General features: G+C 44.1%; 1 protein-coding gene across 7 annotated transcripts in view; it reads right to left on the reverse strand.

Moving 5' to 3' along the window:
- Positions 1-14,250, reverse strand: part of ALG14 (ALG14 UDP-N-acetylglucosaminyltransferase subunit) — a 54,575-nt gene that overhangs the window by 16,514 nt on the left and 23,811 nt on the right. The window lies entirely within an intron of this gene.

Raw genomic sequence — 14,250 nt, forward strand, 5'->3', positions numbered from 1 at the left:
CCAGACAGAAGATTAAATTTCGAAACCCCACCATTAATGGATAAATCCCATCAGTCATACAGGACGATAAAAAACAAAAGTGAAAGGCTAATGCAATTTCAGTTCAAGACAAAATAAAAAATGATTATTGGAAAAAAACAAAATCATTGCCTTCTCCACTGTCAAAATTTGGGGTTTTAAGGTGCAGAGAATCTAGTATTTGCTTGTATTATTCTGTAAACTGCAATCTATGGTGACAAATAAATGAAGATGGCTTCCATTGAGCCAAAACAGGGCTTAGATATCAATTCGCAGCAGTTCTCTGGGAAGAGGGCTTTCTGATCCCAGCCATCTGACATCCATTTTTATATAACAACAAAATGCCTTGTGGCACCTTAAAGGCTAACACATTTATTATGGCTTAGTTTTCATGAACCAGAGTCCTGCTTCATCAGATGCAGCTGATGTTGTTTTTGCTGCAACAGGCTAACACAGCTCCCCTTCTGGAAATGGTTATGTTTTGCTATTTGTCCAGGCTTTCGGCAGGGGATAGGTGCGTTTAGGAGTTTTAGGGCATTTTAATTATTGCATACTGGATGTTGTTTTTTATTTCGGGTTTTGTGCTGCTGACTGCCCTGGGTACCCTTCAGAGAGAAAGGGGCAGGATACAAATTGAACAAATGAACACAAAACTTTTCTACAGATACTGAGGACTGAATCTTGACCCAAAAGTGCAACTTCCCCACCTATGGCCTTTGAGAGTGAGACCACGTCTGCACCATACAATTAAAGAACTACTAAGCCGTTTTTAACTGTTGTGGTCCCCCCCCCAAAAAAATCCTGGGAAACTGTAGTTTGTTAAGGGGGCCAAGAGTTGTTGGGAGACCCCGATTCTCACAATTTCCAGAGTAGTTTAACAATCCATCTCTCCTCCCACGGAACTTGGGAATTGTAGTTATGTGAGGGGAATAGGGGTCTCCTAAAAACTCTCCACACCCTTAACTAACTATAGAATTCCCAGGATTCTTTTTTTGAGGGGAGTCATTATTGTTAAAGGGATTCAACAGCGCTGTAAAAATATGGTGTGGATGCAGCCTGAGAGAATGCATATTGCACACAGGGATGTAGAAATTCTCAAATAAATTCCCAGGGCATGGGTGTCACTGGACCATTCCTTCCTTTGTTACTACCCTTCTTTTACTTCACTCAGGCAACAATCCCAATTCCACTCCTATCCTTGTGATGATCCTTTCAGTAACAAAGGGGCAAACCAGTCTGGCGTTGAAATGCTCAGGGGGCACCCAATCTTTTTGTCTCTACCGTCCTTTCTAGGGCAAGGTGATTGGAATCCAACTGTGGAAATTAATTTGATTCCCCCCCCTTCATGGCTGCTGGCCTGACTTTGGGGGGGCTCTTCCAGCTGAGGTTCTGTTATACATGTACCCTGCCTTGTTCACTGATTTTTTTTCAGAGGGCCCGGTTCTTAAATTGCTCCTGTTTTTAAACCCTGTCATGCTTTGGATCGGGTTTTTCCAAACTTGGGCCTCCAGCTGTTTTGGGACTACAATTCCCATCATCCCTCACCACTGGTCTTTCTAGCTAGAGATGATGGGAGTTGTAGTCCCAAAACAGCTGGAGAACCCAAGTTTGGGAAACACTGCTTTAGATGGAGGCTGTCATTGTCACAAATTAAAAAGACACCCCCCCCAAAAAAAATAGGGTGGAGGAGACAGCAGAGGTAAAGCACAGCTCACAGGTGGCTGGGTACCCATTTGCCCCAGCTTGGCTACAGATCTGGGTGGGAAAGTGCGGAAAAATTCCCCTACAATGGAAAAGTAGCTTAGGGGGAGGGAATTGTTGGAGGGGACAGGAATGATGTGAGCATGTCTGTGGGAAGGTACATAAGAATCAACTACTTCAAAAGTGCTAAGAGTAACTGGGGCCCCCTGCCTTGAGGCCTACAATCTGTTAACAGCACCATGGCATAATTACAAATGGCGTGTGCTACCACATACTAGATTGAGGAGAAAGAGCTAAACATGGGAATGCCGTTTCTGCTAGTACCCTATTTCCCCTCACATGTAGTCCTGTTTGGCGTGTTGGATATTTGATGGGTTTTGGTTTTTTCGTCCTGCTTTTACTGCTAGCTGCCTAAAACTTCTAAATCAGATGGGGTTCTACAGAAATATTAAATCAAAATGTGTGCCTTAACGTGCGCCAAGGAAGCTTGCAGTTCTGAGAAAATTATCAGGGAAAATAATAATGTGCTGTGGGACTATCCAAGATTTCTGTGGGGAGAAGAGGAATTGCGAATGTGGTCAGCATGAGTCATCCATGAATTTATTATAATTAGGCTTTGGAGAACTCTTTTCGTAGGCTATTGTGGGGATGAACAGCTAATAAGAGAAAAAAATAAACTGCAGGAGTCTGCTTTAAGAATTTCCTCCCCTCCTCCTTGTCTTATTCTCCCATTGAAATAAATAGTAACTGGTTCCCCCATTAGGGTAGAAAGGCATCTTAAAATCTGCAATAGCAATTTGGGCATAGTTGTTCTACAGTTCTTATTAACTGTTCAACAGTTTTAATTCAAGAGAGAATCACCTCACAAATTCTGTGTCGGCAGAACTGTAATGTGTCCCTTACCATGTTCCATTTTCACCCAGATACAACTTTCCATGAGATTAGTTCACAGCATTTTGACCACCTCTGTTTGACAGTATTCTTGAGGTGTCAACAACTGGCCACATCCAGCCCCCCCCCCGAGTACTAATTATCCACACACTTCCAACTGCCAGCCCACTAGGGAAAGAAAATATGGAAGAAGCAGAGGCTGTAGCCAATTGTTTTGCCAGAAATCCACTATGGTGTGTGGAACCGGTCTGCTCCCCTCTTTCACCTCCAGTAAGAGAATGTGTTGACCAGAGCTCTGTTCTTTTAATTAGGACTATAACCTTTAATTAATTAATCAGTTAGTTCAAAAAACCTTTTGACTCAGTGCGGAGAACACGTGGCCTTTCAGATATTGTTGGTGTCTAACTCACATCAAACTGGTGAACAGTCAGGGATGCTAGAAAATTATAGGTCAGCAACATCTGGGGGGCTATAAGTTCCCTGCCCCAGTTTTAAATCAACTGAAAAGACTTCCCCAACACATTTTAATGTACACACAGGCCCCACTATCCAAATGTTCATTATATGAAAATTCACTTATCCAAACAAGAGGAGTTAGTACCCAAACCTAGCTATACACACTGCAGATTCAGATATCCAAATAGCCAGACCTGCTTGTAGTACTGTAAACAAATAAGCAACCTTAAACAAATCTGACTTTTTTGTGTTTTGCCGGTGTGTGCAGCCGTTTCACCAGAAATCATTGGGGAGAGAGGGAGTGAGACACTGGACATTCTTTGTTTCCCTTCTGCAAGGTTTCAGAGGATTTTCTTGAGTTTCTTCATCACTTTGGGGTCAAAATTCCATGGTCGGGAACACAGTAGAATTTTTACCATAGAAATTAATGGAAATTGTTGACTCATTCTGCGAACGCTTACCTAACAAACGATTTCCTGATAATGCATTGTGTTCAGATAGCGAAACCTGAGTCTACTCCCCTAAAATCGGCTAGGTCCACATTGGAAGAGGTACTCTCCCTTCACTTTCACTTAGAAGGGAACATCTAGCCTAAGATGGTGCCTACAAAACCAAGGATGTTACCCCCCACCCCATAAAACAAGCTGATAAACAAGTTTAAATCTTTCAAACAAATTGCCTGAGCAAATTTATACATTATTCAATTTGTTGAATCAATTGATTTCTTTAATTGGGCAGTAATTGTACTTTCATAGAACCTTTACGATCCAGTGTTCGCGTAGCAGAAGGTTACCCTGTGCTGAAAAGATTTCCTCTGGGCTTTGTCTATATTACTTTCTTTCTCTATTCCATTGCAGGGATTTCACTTGCCTTCCCCTTCACAGTACAAAGAGTAACAGGCTGTTGTAACAAAAACTGCAGGTCTGCATTGAGCTTTTCTACCCTCCCTCACTCCCACAACTAGCTTAACCTACCCTGAGCCCTTCCATCATTTCAATGTGCTTTTAATTGGCTGCTGCTGGTGAAATGATTGAAATAGCATCAGGATACAGAGAAAGCTAAACTAGACCCTACCAATGGAAAGAGCCTGACACAGGACTCCTGTTTTCTGCGATACTTATGTTCTTTGCAATCTGCAAAGCTAACCACAGAACATAACACTGAAAGTCTTAAATACCTGAGAGCATGCACTATGCAACAGAGTGGGATGTCCTTCAGAATTAATATGCACAGGGATTGCACTGTATAAACACTCCCAGGTTAACTGCAAGTAGCAACCCACAAACAGGACCGAAATGCACAACTGTATATAGCAGCACATAAACACCCGCACCCTTTCCCTGTGAGCAAAGGAGAAAACAGATCCTGTGAGCAAAGGAGAAAACAGATCCAGTTGATGTAGGCAAAATGTATGAAGACAGCAGAAACCATTCCTCGTCCCCCTCCCCCCAGACTTGGCATCCATTGAACTTTGACACTTTGCAGATGAAAGCTGCCTCAGTCTACTGAATGTGTAAATCTGTGCGAATGACATTTACTAGTTTCCAATGCAGAAACCAAGCTCCCAGCCTTGCATAGATTAAATGTCAGCCAAACTGCCCATAGAAGGGAGAAAGACACTTTCAGGCCACTTGTTGAAACAAATGAACTCCTATGTGTATTTTAATTCCACTTTGGAGATCTCGGGATGTTCCCAAGCTAAAAGAAACGAAATAGGACAATGATTCCAGACTCTTGGTGCAAACCCACACATTTTGAGCATGCAGCCGTTCTGCTGAAGAAAGGCTTAAGGACCTTATCAGAGCGGAAAGCTGCCGCAGACACTGGCCTTTGTAAGTCCAGCAGTGGTAGTGTAACACACTGTGTTTCCATGTTCCTTGCCAAAGCCTGCTTTGTGGCCAAATAACCGCCTGAACTTTGGCAGTGATTCGCGAAGGCACCTAACAGCATCTTTGTCCTCCCTCATTTGCCAGTGCCTTACAAAACAAAGAGCAATTATAAGGGCCTTTCCCACATGGAACAGTTGGCATGGCAGAACAGCTATGATGTTAAATTAGTATGTGTTTGAAATCCCTGCTTGGACACTTAAGCTGTAATCCTGCCATGTTGTTCACACACTGTTTTAATGGGGCTTATACATGAGTGGCCCCTTTAGAGAGTTCCAGCCAAGCGTTTCTAGGAAGCCTTAGGCAACCCACTATACATGTGTGTGCGCCTGTTTAATTAATTAACAGCAGGGGAAGAGTGTTCTTGTGCTCAAATCCTGCAACTTGGTTATACTGAACTTTTGATGTGACTAAGTAACAAGAGGGTTAGCTCTAGCTAGCCAGACCTCGGCCTAAACTGCCTCTGCTGCGGCCACTGAGAAGCTTTTGAGAGCCCTGGCAGCTTTGTAGAGCAGGGTGAGAGAGAAGATGAGTTGCTTCCATTGCCTAGTTGGAATGCAAGCAGCACAGAGGTGGTTGCAATTGGTTTATAATGACAAGGGGTGACTGTAGAGATAAGGAAGCCTCACCTCATTTGCCACTCCTACTCTCCATACACCCTTTGCTAGGTGGGGCATGAAGGTGGAGTAGGTTTAGACTGCAGAATTAACTGGTTTTTCCAGATGCGTGATGCAAGGATGCTTTGGAATCACAAAAATAGAGAGACACCCCCCCAACACACACTTTTAAGATTCATGAAGGCAAAATGATTGACGGCCAAGACTGATAAAAGGCTTATACTGTGGCATCCTTACACTGGAGATAAATAAAGAAGTGAAGGCAAGTTTTAATTGTCTGATGTTTTACTGTGGTTTTATAATTGTTAGAAGCCACCCAGAGTGGCTGGGGCAACCCAGTCAGATGGGCAGCATATGAATAATAAAAGTGCTGTTTTATTACTGTTGCTATTACTACCACCACTACTACTACTACTACTACTACTACTATTAACCTGGGCTATATAAAGTGATTGCATGAGCAATTACTTCTTGATACGCCCCATTCTACCTTTACACTTACAAGGAAATGGTTTTGCTAGAAGCACAGGAGAGCTGCCCTATGTTACACAGCCACCCATTTTGTGCTCTTCTGTGGGGTACTTTATAGCCTCGTGGATATCCAATGGCCCCATATTACTCCAAGGTTTTGGGGCAGGTGTTGTGGTGTGGGGATAGACGTGGCAAAACTGAGGAAGCGATCCACTGCTGCACGAAATCCTAAAGCTTCAAAAGAGTATTTGCACGCTAGAGACCAGGAGACCACCACAGGACCTCTTTACTGCTCAGTGCTACATGGAGCCTTTCATGCTTTTTGACGGTCCACGATTCCGTGTGCCTGCTTCCCAACTTTTGTTTTCCTCTTAAGCTACTTGACGGGCCATGCAAACACCAATTAAGGAGTGGACCATTAGTAGATGTATTTCCCTAACCAAGGTGGAGAACAAGAACCTAAGAAGCTGCCTTACACTGAGTCAGATCATTGGTCCATTTAGCTCGGGACCAACTACACTAGGAATGGGCAGCTGGATTCTTATCTCCCTCACCCACTGCAGACCAATTGATGGGTGGGAGGAGCCACCCACTTGTTGGTCACAGGGTGTCATGGCATCAGGTGACTGACAAGAGGCAAAGTTCAAAGGAGGTTGCTGCAGATGCTGATTTGTCTGCTAGAGCAACCACCTTGGAAGATAAGGATTTAGTGTGCCTTCAAAGAGGCTCCCTTTTAATGGACCATCAGCTGAAGGTGTTTCTAAAACTGGAGCATTTGTCCCTCTGCAGAGAAAGCAGCAGCTTGTATTCAAAGTGCTTGGGGAAGCACTCTGAATACAACCTGCTTCCTTCTGAGAGAGGAGTGCGCCACATAAAACACAGAACTTTTTTTTCTTTCCGAAGGAAGCTTGCACAGCCCCTTGTGCTGTGCTTCCCAAGAGCCTGACAACCAGCTGACTGTTGGGTGCTTGGGAAGCACTGCCCCAGAGGTTTTGGGTTTGCTGGGCACAGCACTTCAGCCAGCCGATTGTGCATGCAAAGCCCCTTGCAACAAAGCCCCACCTTTACCTGCCCCTCACCTGACATCAGGTGTAGGGCAGGTGGCATGCATGGACAAAACAGCCTGGCAGGATAAATGGAGGTGCCTGATTTAGTTACTGAACAAGCAAGAAAGGATTTAAAGAAGAAATGTTCTGGCTTAGAACTGTGGTTTCACCACTGGATGACTCTGAACTGTTATTTTACTTTTCTTCTCAGGCAGGGAACTTTGAGGACAGAAGAGAGCATTGGGAAGCTGTCAGACGGATCAGACTCCTTTTGTTTGAGCTGCCACTTTTCCTCCTCAGAGGCATTTACAAGGGGTGCCGAAATTATCCTATCAGGACTGAAGCACATTCCCTTACTAACTTCATGGCCCATGTTGTGGGTCCCTAAATCTCTAGGGAGTTAGGGACCCTTCCGATCATAGGTGCTTCCCATTCTGTGAACCAAGCTTTCCTGGCCTTGGCTCACCATATGACAGTGACCCCCCCCCTTCTTCCCTCTACTGCTCAATATTTTCTTAATTTCCTCAACTTTCACTGTTCTGTTTTCTTTTGCTTACTTTTGTGCTTCGGCTGCCTTTCCACTTATACCTGAAGCTCACAGAGACAATTTGACCTCCTGGGGCATTTCCTCTGCTGTGCCTTCACTGTCAAAACAGTCGCAAGGTTTTGGGGTCTAGCCAGAAGAATGCATTCTATGCATTTGCAAGTTACTTTTCAGCTAAGGCACCTCCCAATGTGACTTAGGTCACATGTACACTATACCATTCAAGTGTTGCTACACCATTTTAACATTCACGGAGAATCCTAAGAAATTTAGCTTGTAAAGGGTGCCGGGAACTGTAGCTCTGTGAAATAAGCACCCTTAACAAACTACAAACTACAGATCCCACGATCAGCTGTGTTTTCTTCCGCAGCCTCAGGTGGAACGGCTGGCTGTTACATCCATCTGGCTTCCCAAGAAGATTGCACAGCAATTATTTCTGGTCCAGCCTTGCAAGCAAGCCCGCAACAATTACCAACCCACAATTTCAAACAGCCTGTCTGCCTGCTCATATAGGTTTTTAAAATTAAATACAGCCCCTTACAAATTAAAACAAATCCTTTAATTTCATACCCTTACAAGTTGTTGGCAAAAGAACAGTTGCTCTGGGACTGCTGAGGAACGAGACGTCTAGCACCTCTGCTTTGAGGTAACTTCAAATAAGAAATTCTCCCCCTACTTTCCTTTACAGCCTGAATGTAAAGCACACACCCCTTTTTACCCAAACTGACACAGGCGGCTCAATCCTAAACATGCTGACTTGAAAGACAGGTCCAGCTGTGCTCAGCGAGGCTTGTCCCAGGCCTTTGGTTTACAGTGGAATAAGCCCTGTTCAACACAGCGGGGCTTATATTTCAGAATAAACATGCATAGAGATAACACTGAAATTCTAATCACGTTTACTCAGAAATGAGCTCCACTGAACTCAGTGAGACTTACTTCCATGCAAACATGCTTAGGTTTGGGCGGCAATTCACATTCTACTCCAAAGGACTGTTCACAGCTGGGCATTGCGGTGGAAGGTGGTCTTCTCTGTTCTCCATGCCTTCTTAATTTGGCAATGCTTGCTAAGCTCAGATCCGGAAGCCACTTTCAATTAATGGGGCCAAACCAGAGTAACCACAACACGTCTTGGAACAGGGAGCCTGAGAATAAACTTCTCCCTCCAGCATTTTTCAGTCTGCTTCCTCCTATAGCTCCTTCAACCTTTCAAATTCCAAGAAGAAGAGTTAAAACCAGAAAGCTGCTTTTAGTGATTATGGGGGAAGTATCTCAGCTGTGGAAAATAATTCAATAATTCACTTCTGCAAGTATGAAGGTAAAAGTATTAACAGACTGATTCATGGTGAAATACTAAATGATCATAAGAGAACTGGATAGAATATGTGAAATGGATTTCTTGTATTTTAAAAAGGTTTATGCTGTAGAAAAGCTGCATGGATGTTTTAAAGAAAAGACTCTGGATTAACATTTGGTTGCCCAAGGAGAAATTCATACTTGGCACAGGTAAATGCCTATTTGTAGGTCTGTTTTAAGCACTTCCTGAGGCTTGTGGTTTCCCATTGTAGGCCTGGTACCTCCTGTTTGCTAGAAACCTCCTCAGGTGGGTGAGAGTTGTCAGAATCACATAAATTACGTGCAAGTAGACTGTTCAGATCAACAGTTGATTCAAGTGCTTAGTACTGGCCCTCTTTGACTGTGCTGTTTCAGTAGGGTGGTTGCCCCAAATATTTGCACCAGCATGGTGGGAGGCTGTGCCACAAGACCCTATATTTTCTTTATGTTAAGATGCAAGAAAAGCCAAGGAGACTGCCTTTGGGAAAGAACGTCATGTCTTAACGATAACGACAAAAGAGCTCTGTAAAAAAGTTAATTCTAAAATATGATAATTCACCAACAAAAAGGGGAGGGTCTGTTTGAAAAATGCACATAACCAAACATGTATTAGAAGCAACTCCAGAACTGGCCCTATTAAATATTTTCCAAGCATATATCTGAATGCAAGCAGCTGCTTTATAGTGAGTAAGATGACTGGTCCATCAAACCCAACAAGGGCTTTTCTGACTGGTGATTGATTGAACCTATGGCCTTATCAGCTGCACCACTGAGTTATAGCCCTGCAAAACCAAGTTTGTTTGTGTGTTTTTTTAAAAAGATGGTGTGGAAAATAAATAAGTGGAGGATGCCAGATCCAAAAATCAAAACACAATGATGGAAAGACTGAAGGAGCTCAATTAAACACACACTTTCCCAGGAACAGTCTTCGGGTTCCTCAAGCACATATCTGAAATTGCAATCTGGAATCCTTCAGTCTTCAAAGAAGGCTTATCTAGGTACCAAATTCTGGAACAATGTTTAAAAGGGCAGGAGAGGAGGCAAATAATATAGTGTGTGTGTGTGTGTGTGTGTGTGTGTGTGTGTGTGTGTGAGAGAGAGAGAGAGAGAGAGAGAGAGAGAGAGAGAGAGAGAGAGAGCTGTCAACTTTTCCCTTTTCTTGCGAGGAATCCTATTCGGAATATGGGAATTTCCCTTAAAAAAGGGAAAAGTTGACAGCTATGGGGTGTGTGTGTGTGTGTGTGTTGCCTTTCCTAAGTGGATTGTATTACTTGTTTTCACTATTGCTCAAAAAAGATGCCCTAACCCTATGCCACTAGGAACTTTACATGAATGCTTACATACATAAAAGAGAGAGACAGGAATTCATGGGGTTTAAGGACTTTAAAATGGGGGCATTGCTGATCCGAATGCCCATTTGCAATCCAGACAAATATGCAGCAAGGGTCACTTAACTCTGAGGTCAGAATTCACATTACACATATGGATAGAAGGATCCAGAGTGTCTCCTTGGAGGATTTTTGCCTCTGAGAACTCCTAGCAAATAAGCTGCAGAGGGAGGGTCATGTCTGTGGTTGCTCCTCCAGTGCTTTTTTTTTTCAGCACGAGGTGAAGAACATTTCATTTCCCCAGACCTTTCCATCATAAAAAAACCCCTTTCAGTGTTTTTCAGTTGCTTTGTACTGATGTCATTCTCTGTTGGCTTTTTTTTTTTTTAATTCCATGGCTGGTTTAATTCTGTTTTAGATTTCATGTTTACAAGTTAATTTTTTGTATCTTATGGTTTTAATTATTATTATTATTTTACTTCTAAACCACCTAGAGAACCTTTGCTACTGGGTGGTATAGAAATACTGCAAGTGAGTAGCCAGACTGTTCCTTCTTGGTCATGCATGTGGCAATGCGGCTTTTTGAAGCCAAGGTCCCACTGCGCATCACCTCATGGAGTCCCACATGTACTTTGGCTTGGTGATGTCCATTGGGACTGACAGGGTGGAAGGCAGAGATGAGAATGGCAGGTGGAGCCAGAACCAATGACAGGCAGGAGTCAGCCCCCCATCTCCCTCCCTGCCGAATTCTGCAAAGGCTCATCCTTCAACTAAGGTGGAGGAAACTGACAGACAGGGCCACCTCCTAGACTGGATGCAAGTTAAGAGGGCAGGGACTTAGGGGCTGGCTGAGAGGGTCCCCATCCTATTATCTACAGCTGCTCTGCATCCTGCCCTCCATGTGTATTGCGGGTGGGGAGGCAGATTGCAGGACTGTGACTAATGTGTGCACTTAAAGCCATGCTTAGGCAGTTTAAACTCAACTCTCTCTCTCCCCGCCCCCACCTCCAATTTCTGTAGCCAAAAAGGAGGCCTGACAGCTTGGATATTTCCAAAGCAGATATCCAAAGGAATGCAACCTCCGTTATTGATGAAACAAAGAACACTCAGACCTCTCTCATGCTATCAGATATTATTGCTTAGGTAATTATCAGCCACACTGTGTTCTTTCTAAATACTGGAGATCGTATCACAGCTTCCTCTCCTCTCCCCCTCCAGTACTCAGGAGGGCACTGAATAGAACCAGTTGAAACTGCATGTTCAACGCTATTAGAAGGTAATGGTCTGAGACCATACACAGAACTGCTGTACGCCGCATTTATTTCTGATGTCCTTAGTGCTGGAGGTGTGTTAACTGGTTTCAGGAGAGCTTCCCTGTTAACAGTAACAAAAGCAACCCTGGCTGCAGGCCTCCTTCCTAAAATACTAAAGCTGCACAAAAAATAATAGGGAATGGTGGTCCCAATCCAGAGCAAGTTAGTCCAAGTCCCATTTAAATCAGCGGGACAACTAAAGTTGTGCTGAACTTTTAAGTTCCCTTGAAATGGATGGGATTTAAGCATGACTGCCTCTGAATTGGGGTTTCATTTTTCTGCCTCTAATGTAGGAGCTTTGCCTTGTAGGTATGGATGACTTCTGTTTATATTTTCCTACATTGGCTGTTGTTGTTGTTGTTTAGTCGTTTAGTTGTGTCCGACTCTTCATGACCCCATGGACCAGAGCACGCCAGGCACTCCTGTCTTCCACTGCCTCCCGCAGTTTAGTCAAACTCATGCTGGTAGCTTCGAGAACACTGTCCAACCATCTTGTCCTCTGCCATCCCCTTCTCCTTGTGCCCTCCATCTTTCCCAACATCAGGGTCTTTTCCAGGGAGTCTTCTCTTCTCATGAGGTGGCCAAAGTATTGGAGCCTCAGCTTCAGGATCTGTCTTTCCAGTGAGCACTCAGGGCTGATTTCCTTCAGAATGGATAGGTTTGATCTTCTTGCAGTCCATGGGACACTCAAGAGTCTTCTCCAGCACCATAAATCAAAAGCATCAATTCTTCGGCGACCAGCCTTCTTTATGGTCCAGCTCTCACTTCCATACATCACTACTGGGAAAACCATAGCTTTAACTATACGGACCTTTGTCGGCAAGATGATGTCTCTGCTTTTTAAGATGCTGTCTAGGTTTGTCATCGCTTTTCTCCCAAGAAGCAGGTGTCTTTTAATTTCGTGACTGCTGTCACCATCTGCAGTGATCATGGAGCCCAAGAAAGTAAAATCCCTCACTGCCTCCATTTCTTCCCCTTCTATTTGCCAGGAGGTGATGGGACCAGTGGCCAGGATCTTAGTTGGCCATTATATTTTCCAATTAAGTTTCTGACTTGGTTGCTTTGCAGCACTGGGTTGTATATCTAGGCCAGGGGTTGCTAACCTGTGGCCTTCCAGATGTTTCTGAATGGCACTTTCCACCAACTCCAACTATGGCCAGTGGTCAGGGAGGATGAGGACTATAGTTCAGAAACATCTGGAGGGTCACATCTATTGACTGAAATTAATATGGGCTGTATAAAGAATTCAAATTGTTGCTTTTTGGTTGTTGTTCAGAACAATTGTTATGATCCTGCCAACTTTAGATATGTTTAAGTTTAACTGATTTCAGCAGGCAAATTGAACATGTTCTTAACTCTCTCATACTGAAACCAATGGGATTAAAAGTGCGCTCAGCTTAAGTTCTGTCATGCTCAATATTAACAAAATGAACATTACACAGATGCATCCACTGCAGCTTATAGGAATGTCTCATGTTAGCAATTTGCAATTCTTATTATTGGCACAAATATATTTCTAGTCGACTTGAAGGCATTTCTCCCCCTTGAAATTATACGTGAAGGGCAAGAGACCAAACTTTCCACACTGGGTGTTCTGCTCTGGCCTTGCAAAGGAGCCCTGGGGTGACGTGGCAAGGGAAGGTCAGTTGTTGCAGGACCAAGGAGAGCTCCTAGTCATTAAGAGATCTGGGGCAAACTGATGGATGGCCAGGTCTATTTCTCTGTAATATCCAAATTGGAGAGGCTATGCAAGCCCTGGAGCAGTGCCTGAACTTTCTGGTGGGCTGGATGAGGACCAACAAACTGACTCTGAATCCTGGTAAGCCAGAGGCACTCTGGGTGAGTGGTTCCCAAGTCTGGATAATTGATCAATTGACTGTTTTGGATGGGGTTGCACTCTCCCTGAAAAAGCTGGTTCATAGTCTGGGGAGTGCTCCGGCTTTGGCTGATATGAGAGTTGCAGCTGTTTCTTAACCGAGACAGCCCGACTGCTGTTGCCCATGCGCTGTAACTTCCAGATTGGATTGCTGCATTGTGCTCTATGTGAGGCTGCCCTCGAGAATGGCAGGTATGGTCTTCTCAGGAGGTCTAATCCATCCAATGTCAGAATCAGGTCTTTAGAGTGGCAGCACCTATCTTTACATATCGGACAAAGTGTCATCGCTATTGTCTTTCTGGCAGGCCTGTCTGGGATAGCTCAGTCAGTACAGGACGAGGCTCTTAATTTCAGGGTCATGGATACGAGCCCCAAGTTGGCCTTCTTGCCTGCCGAGGACACCATATCCAGCTGTACCCATCTTTAGGTAGGTCTTCAAAGAACAGAGGTTGAGAACATAAGAGGAGCAAGACATCTAGCCCAGAATTCTGTTCTCACAGTGGCCAACTCTATGAGAAATATTGACCTGCCCACATTAGGACTTTACACATCAAGGGTGATATCCAATGCCCTTGTTGTGTTAGCACAAGGATCTATGGTATCCTCCCCCCCCCCCGAACACCCTACATCTGTTCCAGAGGGTTGGGGAAAACCCTACAGATTTAGGAAGTGCATGGAGGGGACAGCAGGGAAAGAAGATTCCATTGTGCAAGCAGAAATCCTTTTGCAGCATTCACCTAGCACTACTTTAGATACAACCCCAATATGTTT

Source organism: Podarcis vaucheri (genome assembly GCF_965113315.1).
Source record: "Podarcis vaucheri genome assembly, chromosome: 6".
NCBI classification, from domain to species: domain Eukaryota; kingdom Metazoa; phylum Chordata; class Lepidosauria; order Squamata; family Lacertidae; genus Podarcis; species Podarcis vaucheri.